Source organism: Phocoena phocoena, chromosome 1 (assembly GCF_963924675.1).
Source record: "Phocoena phocoena chromosome 1, mPhoPho1.1, whole genome shotgun sequence".
Taxonomy (NCBI): Eukaryota; Metazoa; Chordata; class Mammalia; order Artiodactyla; family Phocoenidae; genus Phocoena; species Phocoena phocoena.
In genome coordinates this window covers 56,975,915-56,989,375 of record NC_089219.1, presented here as the reverse complement: position 1 = coordinate 56,989,375, position 13,461 = coordinate 56,975,915, and the positions used below count along the sequence as shown (strand labels likewise).

Here is a 13,461-nt window from a genome sequence, read left to right as displayed (position 1 = left end):
CTTGATCATTGGTTGAGAATGACTCTGCTGGATTTCTCCACTTAAAAAAAAAATTACTATTTTGCCTCTGTAGTTAATAAGTATCTTGGGACAGATACTTTGAGACTATGTTCTTTCTCAAACCCAACAGTTTTAGGATCTACTGGTGGATCTTGCCTACAGCTATTACTGCTATGTTTTAATGGTGAATTTCTGTTTCTCTCATTCTTTCTACATTTATTAATTCAAATTCTACTGTAAAAAGGGGCTATAAGGACAGTTTTTTGTTTTTATTTTTGGTTGGTTTGAAAATAATCATTTTACTCCTTTGTCCTAGGTCCTCTGAAACAATTTTAAGTTTTAGAAGATCAAAGTTGTTATCTTAATAAGGCGGGGTTGGTATGAAGAAATGTTACCGTGGGCCAAGAAAGTTAAAGCTTAAAAAAAAAAAAAGAGAGAGTCCATAAAGCAAATGCTGTAAGGAAAGCTTCAATCTCTGAAACAATTTATTTGTATTTGATGTTAGTAGCAAAAGAGGCATATTAGAAAGTTACCAAGTCTTGATTATTCAATTATGTATTCAGTGGATTGAAGACATTTTGCTAGGTGAGGAACTGACCATTTTTCATGACCCAACTAAAATATCTCTTCTCAAAATCCATCTCTGACTTACTCTGCAGAGAAATTATGTACCCCTTTTTTATTGTCTATTAGTGTGTGCCTCTGATATTTGCTGCTTTTTTTTTTTAAAGATTTTTTTTTGATGTGGACCATTTAAAAATCTTTATTGAATTTGTTACAATATTGCTTCTGCCTTATGTTTTGTTTCTTTGGCCACGAGGCATGTGGGATCTTAGCTCCCCAACCAGGGATTGAACCCACACCCACTGCATTGGAAGGCGACGTCTTAACCACTGGACTGCCAGGGAAGTCTCAAATTTTTAAAATTGTATTTCAGTTGTGGACGTTCTCCCCTGCGCTCGACCCCTCTCCCTTTCTCTTTCCTCTAAGACTGCAAGCTTCTTGGGATCAGCCACCTCATCTGATTTACCCTTGTATTTCCAACACTTAACCCAGGGTTAATACATACAGGTCTTCAAATTAATGTTTAATAAATTCTCGACAGATGGATGGATGGATGGGCCAAAATACCTGCCCTCAGGAAACTTAATCTAGTTATAATTTGAATTATTACAGGCAAAATAAGGGGGGGGGCAATATATAAAAAGAGTCTGGCTTAGCCATTAAAAGTCATGTGGACATAGAAAATTCATTTACCTTTCTGGGTTTCAGTTTCCCCATCAAAAAAACGGATTAGATGATTCCTAAAGTTATTTTCAATAATAATACATTCCATCATTCTAACGTCTATTTGGATATCGCTGAAATATGAATACTGTACTAATATGTACTCAAAATGTCCAATTGAATAAAATTTAAAGCAAGTATACATGTTCTTTCTAACACCAGAACATTTATATATTTTATCTAAATTGCATCATTGTATAAAATTAGATCCTTTTTCATATGACTGTCAATCTGTGAGCTCTTCAGAACTAACCAAGGAGCATGATCATTTTCTATCTCAAGTTATGGCAAAAGTAAGCATTTTTGGTGCCTTCCCAACTCCCCTGGAACAACATTTACCAATTATGCTAATCCTGCTTCACACATGCTGATGTTGTAAGCACATCGCCTCTCATGGGACGAATCCATAATTTGATAAATATAATTAAATGCTTAATGGCGTCATACAGACTTCTTTCTGTGTAGAACAGTTTGCCTTAAACTTACTAATGAAAATAATATCTTGCATTTGCTTTGCGTTTTATATTTCAAAGGGCTTTTGCATTCATCACCTTGTATAAGGAAACACGTTAAAAATATTTAGGAGCCGAACAGAAGTCATATATTGTTGTTCTCATTACGGTGATATGACAACCTTGTGAGGTAGACAGGGAGAGTGAGAATCATTATCCAAGTGTACAAGTTAAGTAACAAAGCCACAGGCTGGCCAAGGGACCGCTCATGATCACGGCCTGTGACTTCCAGGTATTGTGAAGGGTATTTTGTCCTTGGCCTAAAGGAACTCACATCTAATAGCTGGTCTATAAACACAACTAATATGTTTTATTTGATGAAATGATGATGAGCAGAAGGCTAAAGTGTCTGTGATGATTATTTAATGGCAACATTTACGAGTTTAAAAGAATAGAATGATACTACAGCTTTCAGAAAAAAGCAAAAGAAATCAATAAGGGAGGGAAAGAGGGAATGGGAGGAAGGGAGGGAGAGAGGAAGGAAGGCAGGCCCACTCCCACCCATATCCTACCCCTTCACTTGAAAAGATCAAATATCTGAAAATGCTGATGAACATAAATATTTCAGGAAGCAAGGTACACAGATATACAAAGGTACTCTGGAGGGACAGCCTTCAAAGTGGTGTCAAGAACATTACATTTGAATACTTTCTTGTCAAATCTATTAGGATTTCAGTTACCATACCTGTTGAATTCACACGAACTAGAACAGGCTTAAGTCGTGCTATTTTCTTTTGTTAAAATCACTGTCCTAACGAAAAAGTCTCATTGTCCCACCTATTTCAAGTAGAACATGCTTACTAGCATGTGGAAAAATACTGACCTTTGCAAATGTCAAGGTACGATAGGCTGGATATTCCCGTAAAGGAAAAAGAACAGAGAAATAGATAAATGGTCAAAACATCCAGCTCTTGAAAAATCCCACTGAAACCCGAGACTCCTCAGGCCTTATGTATAAAGTATGTTATATCACAGACAAGTTTCTCTTTCTCAAGAGCATAGAAGAAGGCATCTACAATACAGCTATATTCTCCTATAAGTGATCTAAGAGTTGGTTATATTTGTAAAATTAACCTATTTATCAGTCAGCCTCTAATAATTCATGATTTTCATTATCTGAACCTAGGTTGTAGATTCTACATGTTATTTCATAACAATTTTTTCAATATCAAAATAAATCTTTTAGGTCTAAAATTAAGTGAGAAATAGTATAATTTCGCTCCATATTTTAAAGAGTCCATCTTCAACGAGGACAAGAACTGTAGCAATACTAGCTAACACTTAATGTGTACTTAACAGGTACTAGGCACTGTTCTAAGTGTTTTGCATATATTAATACATGAATATTCTCTACGAGGTGACCCTACGAGGTGAATGTTAATATTATTCCATATTGAGGATAAGAAGAAGCTAGAAAATTGAGGATCGATAAGAAAATTGAGGATCGAAGAAGCTAAACAACTATCTCAGTGTTGCATACCTAGTCAGTAGTAGCTCTAGGATTATAATGCAGGCCATATGACTCCAAAGTTATTGTTCTTAACCTCTACATGATGTTACAAAGGTACGAAGGAAGCAGGAAGGAAGAGAGGATGGGAGGAGGAAAGGAGGAAAGAACAGAGAATGAAGAAAGGCAGGGAGGGAGGAAGAAAGAAAGAGCTGGGAGGGAGAGAGGAGGAACATTGGGAGGGTGGAAGGGAGACAGAAAAAGAATGTCAAAGGGAATAATTTAACTCAGGTTTCAAAAGGACAGATGAGCTTTCTCAGTGAACAGTTGTGAAACTCAGCTAGTAAGTTACTGAGAATACTTTTGTGGAAGTGAAGCATTGCTAGCACGCTCATGTGAGAAAGTTGGGAGAGGGGAAGTTGTGGCAGAAATAGGAATGGTGTACTACTTCTTTAGGACTACTTACCAAGAACTGTGTTAGACCCATTCCCTGAAAACTGCTACTAAGAGAATGAAAAATAAATAAATAAAGGGAAATTTTCCACCATGCATCTACTAGATGCAAATGTTAAATGGCCAGTTTTCTTCTTGAGCAACAGAGGTTAAGGCACAGAGTTCTTGGCTAATTCTTAGTTACTCTTGCCTATTCTTAGCCAAAGAATAAACAGAGCTCCTTTAAGAGACTAATAACTCACCACTGCCTAACCTTAGATCTGACATTCGTGTTGTGATTGGACAGCTCCAAATAATCCTCTCTAGATTGTTCTCCATAACTTCCCTCAGCTCAGGCAAATTGAACTATTTATTATTTCTCAAATTACCCCATACTTTCCCACTCACATGCTCAGTTTTCTTCATGTTTGATCAAATCCTACATTTTTCCAAGTCCCAGCTAAAACACCCCTCACTGCCACTACAAAATTTCCCTGATGGTTCTACCTGATGGCCCTAGCCAGAAGTGCTCTTTCCTTCCTCTGAATTCTTGTTTAACTTTGTCTGCATTTGTCTTTACACTTTTCACTTTCTTCTTGAATCTCTTACATGGATGATTCATTATCTTACTTCCTCAGGGCAGACTGTAATCCTCTGAGGCAGCACCACTATTTGGTCTATCTTTAGAGACTTCATGGTACTTAAAAGATTGATTTTGAGATAGTGGACAAAACAGACTTTAAATATTTGTTTAATTTCCACCGTATACATTACACTATTGGGGGCATATACATAATCATTACAGGGCACACACCCTTTGTAGATATATAATGTACACATGGGGCAACTAAAATGACTTAAACTAAGTTCTAGACTCCCAGAGGAAATAGTAAGAAAACAGAGAGTCCTCATAATGATGTCTACAGAGGTCCCAAACTCAAATGCCTGTAGGGCCCATGAAGGTAGCATTCATGAGAGAAGCCAGCACTGGGCCTGGTGCAGGAAGAAGAGGGAGGGCTGGAGACAGTGGAAGTGGAAAGTGAACCCTTCAAAAGTAATCACTGCTCATCTTAAACGAGAGCTGGAAATAGTTCACTGGTACTGCATAGGAACGCCAGCCTATTATGCCAGAAATTCAGATCTTGATGTGCAATCCTGTAATTTTTATATCTTTGCAACTAATCATTATGATTGTTTTTGGGGTTTTTACTTTAATAAAACTCTGTGCAGGCAAATAAAACCCATTTGTGTGCTGAATCTAGGCTGTGATCACCAGTTTACTGATATCAGACCTGAAATTTTCAGGCAGGTGTGATGGAAAGATAGAAGGTCAGAGATCTGCGACGTTTATATGAGACACAGGGAGTCTTTTCTCTAATTCTTGCCATCACTACTGGGGTGGGGAAGGGAGCTCTTACAATAAATTTCTCCAGGAGACTGGATAAGGGTAAGATGCCCCTAGCTGCGATATCTGCATGGCTTAAACACAGAAATTTATTGTCCCACCGTCCCAGGGGCTGGAAGTCCAAAATCAAGGTGTCAGCAGGGTGGGTTCTTCTGAAGCCTGGGTGGGAGAATCTGTTCCATGCCTCTCCCCTAGCTTCTGGTAGCCTCGGGTGCTCCTTGGCTTATAGATGGCATTCACACTGTGTCTTTATGTCATCTTCTCCCTGTGCATCTGTCTCTGTCCAAATTTCCCCTTTTTTATAAGCACACAGTCATACTGGCTGGGACCTACCCTAATGATCTCATCCTAACTTATCATCTGCAAAGATCCTATTTACAAGCAAGGTGCATTTACTGGTCCTGGGTGCTAGAACTTCAACATCTTTTGGGAGAACACAATTCACTCCATTAACAGTGATACCATCCACAATCCAGCGCTTCTTGCAGAGCTCCCTCTTCTCCTTGAAAATCCCAGCAGAAGTTTGTGCCATGAAGAAAGAACTGGGAACAGTGGCAGTAACGTCAGTTAAAGGGCAGGGTCCTGGGACACAAAAATGCTTTTTTACTCTGGTGATGTAGAATGCTGAAGACAATATTATTTCTCCTGAGAAACAAGTAAATATCTTTCCTTCCTCCCTGTAATATGAGGATACGCTCAGCTACCTGTACATGTGGCCAAGTGCACTAGCAACTGTTCTGTGTGTCCTGCTTCAGACTAATGGCCTTAAAGGGTCAGGTCCTACCTGATTCTACAGGACTTAATGTACCAACTGCCTCTGTACAGAACGGCTCACTGGCCAAAGTCATAGTGAAAAACACACTGCTGCGTTTCTGCACATACAGGAACTGCATGGTGAAGAGATCTTCGGAAAGCCCCTCCTACAGTGAAACCCTGACCTTTCTACTCCTCTATTTCCTTCTCAAATATCATTAGAATTCAACCAAAACAGAGATTATCCAGAATCCAGCTGGGCCACCCAGTTATACATATGGAGATTACATGGGTCTTAAATGAGACTCCTCTGTTTCTCTGAGGCCTTTATGATATGAAGCCTTGAAAACCCAATTCATTTCTCTGGACAAATTTTGCTATTTGTAAGATGAAGAAGTTGAAGAAGGTTATAAATAAAGATGAAGAAAGTGATACACATAGAGGGGAATAGCATTAGATGTTTCTGTGAGAATTCCAGAAGGCTTTACCAGAGAGGTAACATTTGAACTGGTTTTGAAAAAAGTAGTAAGGAATTCACCAAGACTCAAAGAGGGAATGAGCATTCCAGGCAAAGATAAAAGCATATAACACATATATATGGAATCTAAGAAAAAAAAAAGGTTCTGATGAACCTAGGGGCAGGACAGGAATAAAGACTCAGACGTAGAGAATGGACTTGAGGACACCGGGAGGGGGAAGGGTAAGCTGGGACGAAGTGAGAGAGTGGCACTGACATATATACACTACCAAATGTAAGATAGATGGCTAGTGGGAAGCAGCCGCATAGCACAGGGAGATCAGCTCAATGCTTTGTGACCACTTGGACGGGGGATAGGGAGGGTGGGAGGGAGACTCAAGAGGGAGGAGATATGGGGATATATGTATATGTATAGCGGATTCACTTTGTTATACAGCAGAAACTAACACAACATTGTAAAACAATTATACTCCAATAAAGATGTTAAAAAAATTAATTGGCCATAAATATAAAGGTTTATTTCTGGACTCTCAAATCTGTCCCATTGATCTATATGTTTACCCTTGTGTCAGTGCCAGACTGTTTTGATTACTGCAGCTTATATTAAGTTTTAAGATTAGGAAATGAAAGTTATCCAACTTTGTTCTTTTTCAAAAATTTTTGGCTATTCTGTGTCTTTAGGATTCCCATATACATTTCAGGTACAGGTTGTCAACTTCTGCAAAATAGCCTGCTGGAATTTTGGTGGAAATTGAGTCGAATCTATAGATCAGTTTGGGAAGAACTGCCATCTTAACAATGTTGGGTCTTCCTAACTGTGAATGTGAAATGTCTCTCCTTTTATTTAGATCATATTTAACTTTCCTCAGCAATGTTTTGAAATTTTCAGTGTTTAAGACTTGCACTTCTTTTGCTAAATTTATTCATAAGCATTTTACTCTTTTAAATACTATTGTGAATGGAATTGTTTTCTTATTTTTATTTTCAGGTTGTTCATTCTAGTATATAAAAATACAATTTATTTTTGTATATTAAAAAAAGATAAAAGGGGCTTCCCGGGTGGCACAGTGGTTGAGAGTCTGCCTGCCGATGCAGGAGACACGAGTTCCTGCCCCGGTCCGGGAAGATCCTACATGCCGCGGAGCCATGGCCGCTAAGCCTGTGCGTCCGGAGCCTGTGCTCCGCAACGGGAGAGGCCACAACAGTGAGAGGCCCGCATACTGCAAAAAAAAAAAAAAAAAAAAAAAGATAAAAGTATGTGCAAGAGCATAGAGGAAAGAAAAAAACAAGCAAGGAATTTATCTACTTAATTCTTAAATGCCACCAACTCTGAGACAGTTCATCAATGTAAGAGATGTAATAACAGTTTTGTTGTATCTTTTTTTAGAAAGAGAAGCAATAATACATTACCTGTGCATCTCAATTTTCATGCACAACCTATTTTCAGCAAAGATGATATATGAAAAAGAAAAATGTCCTGTAATCAAGAAAAAACTAAGTGATCTGATAAATTCCTTCCAGCTCTAATATTTTACAAGTAAGTGAGCTGTCCAGTCCCAGAAACTAATTCAGTTGATCAATAGAAAACTGAGTACTCACTATGGATAAAGCTCTGAGCTGAATGCTAAGGGAGGGTGGGGATATAAAATAATTTAGAAATAGCTGTAGCCTTGTAAACTGAACAAACATTGAGGTAAATTCTGTGTGTTACTACCACATTGCTTCCAACCTGTATACTTGATCTGCTAATTTTTCTGCAATCAAGTACAGACTTATATCTAACAGTATTAAATGTTACCTTGCCAGATAATTTCCATAATTACAGCTTGTGAAGATTCTCTGGGCTCTCAAGTTTTCTAATGAAACTGTTTTAGTGTTACAATGGGGTGGCTATTCATAAACAGTTGTGAAGAGGGTCAGAGGGAATTTCTCATTAACACTCTACCTGGGTTCATGAATTTGATTCAAGAAGTTAAAAAAAAAACCCTCTATACTATCAACAATCCTTTTTTTTTTTTTCTGCAATTAGTAAGAGCTTCTTGAGCAGACCAAAGAGAAAGAATGCAACTAGAGCAGCTGGAGTTGTGCATAATCTACATCTACTTATCTATGCTGCAGCCCACACTCAACAATTTTCCTGAATGTCTGTTTTACTTTGCACACAGGTGTTTGTCTTCTTTTCTTCCTTAGATACTTTAAAAGTAAAAACGGAATTTTAAAAAATCTGATGAATACACAATGATAAAGTGAAGGGGGGCAGGAGTCTGTCATCAGCATTTGGAAGATGAAAGCTAGACTGAGGAGTGATAAATGATGAGGCAGGGCAAGAGATAACACAGCCTAGTGACGTCCTGGGGGCTGCAGTTGAAAAGGAAGTCACAATAAGCTCTAGGCTGAAAACTGGAAAAGTTGTTAAAAGATTTTTTATAGATAGACCTCAAGATATTTACACTCCCATGCCAAATCCTCAGGCAAAAATCAGAAGAGCTCCTCTAAACAATTAGACTGACCTGTATGGTGAAAGTTCCAGGATATGTGTGTGGTGCTGGGGGTGGAAGGGGAGCCCAGCACGAAGTACCCAGTTCAATGTCCTATCCACTCACTCTGCCTGATTCCCCTAAAGCTAGACCTACTTTTGCACATGGAATTCCAAACCAGCACTTTTATTGACTCATTTCTAAATATGAATGGACAATCAATAATCATCACACATTTGAGGAAAGCCTAAAACACGAGAGAGCCCCAGATAAAGAAAGGAAATAGAGATAATTTGACAAAGTTTTCAAAATTAGGTATGCTCATGTAAGTGAACATCCACCTTAATGAGTGTCTCAGCAGAAAAGCAGGTTAAGAAATAACTGCTCTTCCAGTGTTTGATCTATCCCTCCAAATTTCCTATCTTCTGTACATTTGATGAACATTCTATAGCTATGCTCCAAGAGCCCTAGAACCCTTGACTAAAACAATCAAGGAAATACAGTAGAAATAGAATGTTGCCAATGTTAAATATTTCTTTGGAGTCAAAGTAGATTTGGCAATGTAAATTTAGAGTATCCAGGGGACAGTTTCAAAAAAGTGACAAATATACGATCCTGAATCTATTATCAGGATTCCCTACACTGTAAGCAAAATATGCCAACACTCAATCCTTTCTGCTCAGATTCCAGCCTTCCAGAGCAATAATTTAATAAGTACATCTGCCCAGCTAATCAAAAAGGAGAAACGGGTTTTCAGACAATGGATGTGCCCAATAGAAAGTCCTCACAGTCTCAGCATTCTGTATTCTATAGAAGACAATTTGGTATTTGATTAACATGTTACCAAATTCCTAGGGTCCGATTAACTCCTATGAAAGTTTAGAATCAAATTTTGTACCTCAACTCTTGATGAATTCACAAAACTAATGTCATTCTGGAATGTCTTGACTGAATGGTTAGGTTACTCCTTGCCTGGCAATAATCCTTTATATTTGGTGCATTTTTCTAAAACAGTGATTCTCAATTTTGGCTAACTAGGATTATCTGGGGAGCTGTTAAAGAAAATTCTGATGTCAGGACCATCTCCAGATATTCAGTTTATTTGATCTTAGCTGGGACCTGGGCATTGATAAGTCGTAAGTGCTTCCCAAGTGATCCAAAAGTAAGCGAGAGAAGAGAACCATTGCTCTGAGGTAAGTTATTGTGGGCCAGGAGTTTAAACTAATACTGGGCTGCTGACAGCCCAGTGTGAATCTTATCATCCATTTTTGATATCAATATTATCTTATCAATATTTATCATATTCATTTTTGCTCCATGATCAGACAATTTCAACAAGGGGAAATTATGGGGAGAAAGATTGTTACCTAACAGATAAAATAATTTTTAATGCCTGGAACTTCTTAAGAACAGATTGGATCACAAACTCCCTAACCTTGGAAGGCTTTGAGTTGGACACAATTCAATTCAATATTTTCTGTGGACTACTGTATGCAAGGAGATCCAAAAATGAGTTAAACACAAGACTCTGTTTTCAGAGAGGTTTCAATCTAAGTTTCCTTCTCATTCTAAGCTTGTATAATTTGCACATCAATTATTTTATTTTTATCTGACTAATAATAAAATTCAGAACCAGGCATTAGTACTTTCTGCCTTTTCCTGGATTTCACTTTTATTTAAAAATCTACTTTATTATTTGATGCTTTATCTACCTCTTACGGACTATAAAACCTTAAACTTAAGGTTTTAAGTTTAAGGCAACTTAAACACTCTAAACTTTAGTTTCCTCATTTTTGAGAAAGGGTTCATAAGAGTAGAAGTGCTTACCCTCAAAAGATTCTTACAAGCATTAAATGAATTATGCATACAATGTTCTTAGCACAGTGTCTAACACAGAGTACTTAATAAATGTTTATTATTGTTTATCAACTCTCAAAACAATATATTCAATGCATAATTTATACCTCTTTTCTTCCTGCTATTATTAGAGTTTAAAGAAAATGAGATTTTTATTAGAATTTCTCTAACTCACTGACAAGAACTCTATTGACAGTGTTTGTAGTGAACACATTTTTGTGTTTTTAAAAAGGGATAAGAAGTAAGAAACACCTAACAAATGGTATTAGGCTTGTAGTTAATCGAGTTATAAGTGTTGCTTAGACAGACATTCGATGCACATTTCGTAATCAGATGTTTCATTTTCTTCTTCACATTTGGGCTCGTCATTCTCTTAGAGCAGCTGTGTAATTCAGTGATTAGAATTATCTTATTATGGACTAGCACAGTTAATGTACAACACATGTATGAAAATAACAGGATCTTGTATTAGGAAATGATTACAACACAGAGCAGCAACAGCAATTCTGTGCTCACTTGTCTTGATGAAACCCATTTTTGTTTTATAAATCATTAGATATTTTCCAACTCTGCAAAATAATGTAAATTGATGTTTTCCCTCACAAAATGCTAGTTAAAGAAAATTTTTGATGGCAATTATAATTGTAAGTTGATCAAAAGCTTTGAAATACCAAATGCAAATAAAGCAGCTCAAAGCATAAGACATCTGGAGCAACACAGCAATAAAACTCTGTGATTTTTTTCTGCACTGCAAAATGTTCTAGTTCAGTAAACAGTTTAACCTTTTTGCATGCTATTCGCACATCTGATTCACATCCATGGGGGAAAGCACCTTTCGGTGCTTGAGAATTCTAAATGTGAATCCCAATTTTGTCTTAAAACTTAGCATCAAGGGAGAGGAGGAACAAAAAGGAAACTTGGCCACTTCAGATGCTGTCACAATCACTAGAAACAAGCCGGAGTGCCATCTTATTGCTTGGGGCAACACTAGATTTGGAAGTGGAAGACCCAGTTTAAGTTCTGTTCTGCTATTTACTTGCTGTGTTATCTTGGGAAAGTCACCACATTTCTCTGAGTCTCTGTTTCCTCCTTTGTAAAGTGGGGAGGACATCACATCCTCCCTAGAGGCGCTATGGAGATTTGTCAGTTCATGGTAATGAAGTCCTCTGTAAACTGAAAAACACTTCAAAATGTTTCAAAATGATAAGGTATGGATACGTCAATGCCAGAGGCATGTGAGGAAATGCACATGACAGCGGAGACAGAGGGAGACTGGATCTGTATAATAATCAGGCAGTATGAATGGCAGTGGTATCATGCAGTTAGGTGCATCCTCACCTCCTTGTTTATGATCGTCATCCTGACAAGGTCAATGAAACGAAAACCTATGCAAAGTATCTGGCTCACAGTAGACAGCCAGTAAGACTTTGTTTATTCACTTTCAAGTACTAACCTATGACTTATTTTTGCTATGCTTATATGGTTATTTAATTAACTCATTCAACAGACATTTAGCAATGCTTCACTGGAGGGAAAAATTATTATGTAATTCTATTCTCATTAAGGTTTGGGGTGAGACAGACATTCAATAAATAATTTCCTCAAGTACATAATTATAAATTGTAATGAATGCTCTGAAGGGAAGGTACTAAAAGGAAGCAACACAAGAACATTCAATTTAGAAGAGTTAAGGGATGACTTCGACCTCTTTATGAGTACTTTGATTTTTCAAACATGTCTCCCTGTTCTCTACAAATACACTTAACTTCCTAAGTATGAGTCAGTAGTTATAGTTCTTTGTATTTCTCCCAGAATCTCACTCAATTTTTTGCCTATAATACTTACTCAATGTATATAAAGTGATCAACTTGTCTCATACTCTTTCTTCTGTCATTTTACTTGTCTTGTATACATCCTTGGGTAAACACATAAATTGTGAGTTTCCAGTATAAAAGATTAAACCTGCCAAAGATGCTGGGACCATTCAGTCACTTCATTATGTAGGAAATAGTGATTGCTTACTAAACTCTGAATCGCTCTCTTTTGATAGAGAACCATAAGCAGACGATACAAAAATACCTGATTAAAAGAAGTATGAGCCCTTCTAATCAACTACAAATCAGACCAAGCCATATGGATTGTAATGAACATATCACTTGTTGATGTACTGCCAGTGAGAAAGCTGAAATCAAGTGGAGGCAGTGCCCCTCTCATCCAAGCCTACATGTAATCACACCTGCAAATGTCTCTGTGACATAAACAAAGCCCTAGACTATAATGAGTATGACTAATCAACATCTGTTAGACACTGACAGTTATGCTTACTTGGAGCAGAAAAGGCCAAGAAACATGATTTAAGATCATGTTTTGAGACACTTTAGTGGCAACAGAAAAAAAATTAGCTGTGATGTTTTTTTGTTTTTAAAAAGCAACTTACTATGATAGATTTCCAGCGGCTGCTTCTTCTATTTACAGTTCTGTTGTGTTGGGTATTCTGCTTGCTTCCTCCACATGCCCACTCCACCCTTCCCCACTCTGCTTTAGGCTACAAAAGGATGCCCACCGTGACTTACATCACCTGCCTTTCTTGCCCTAACTTCTCTTTGTGTTCAGCCAGTGGGGAGTGGTAGCAGGACTGAAGAGGCGTTCATACTCCAGGCTTACATCCTGAGGGGTCAAGAGAACTGCTGAAAGGCTCATCTCCTTAGACGGCTATCTCCACTAAAACTTGCATGGAACGGCTCCCTCTTCTCTCCTCTTGAATCTTAGGGAAGTAAGGGCACCACTGTTTCTAATCTGGGTGACTGAACTAT

At 37.7% G+C, this 13,461-nt stretch overlaps 1 protein-coding gene across 2 annotated transcripts in view; it reads right to left on the bottom strand.

Annotated features, from left to right (window-relative positions):
* The window catches only part of PDE4B (phosphodiesterase 4B), a 618,793-nt gene that overhangs the window by 278,952 nt on the left and 326,380 nt on the right, over positions 1 to 13,461 (bottom strand). The window lies entirely within an intron of this gene.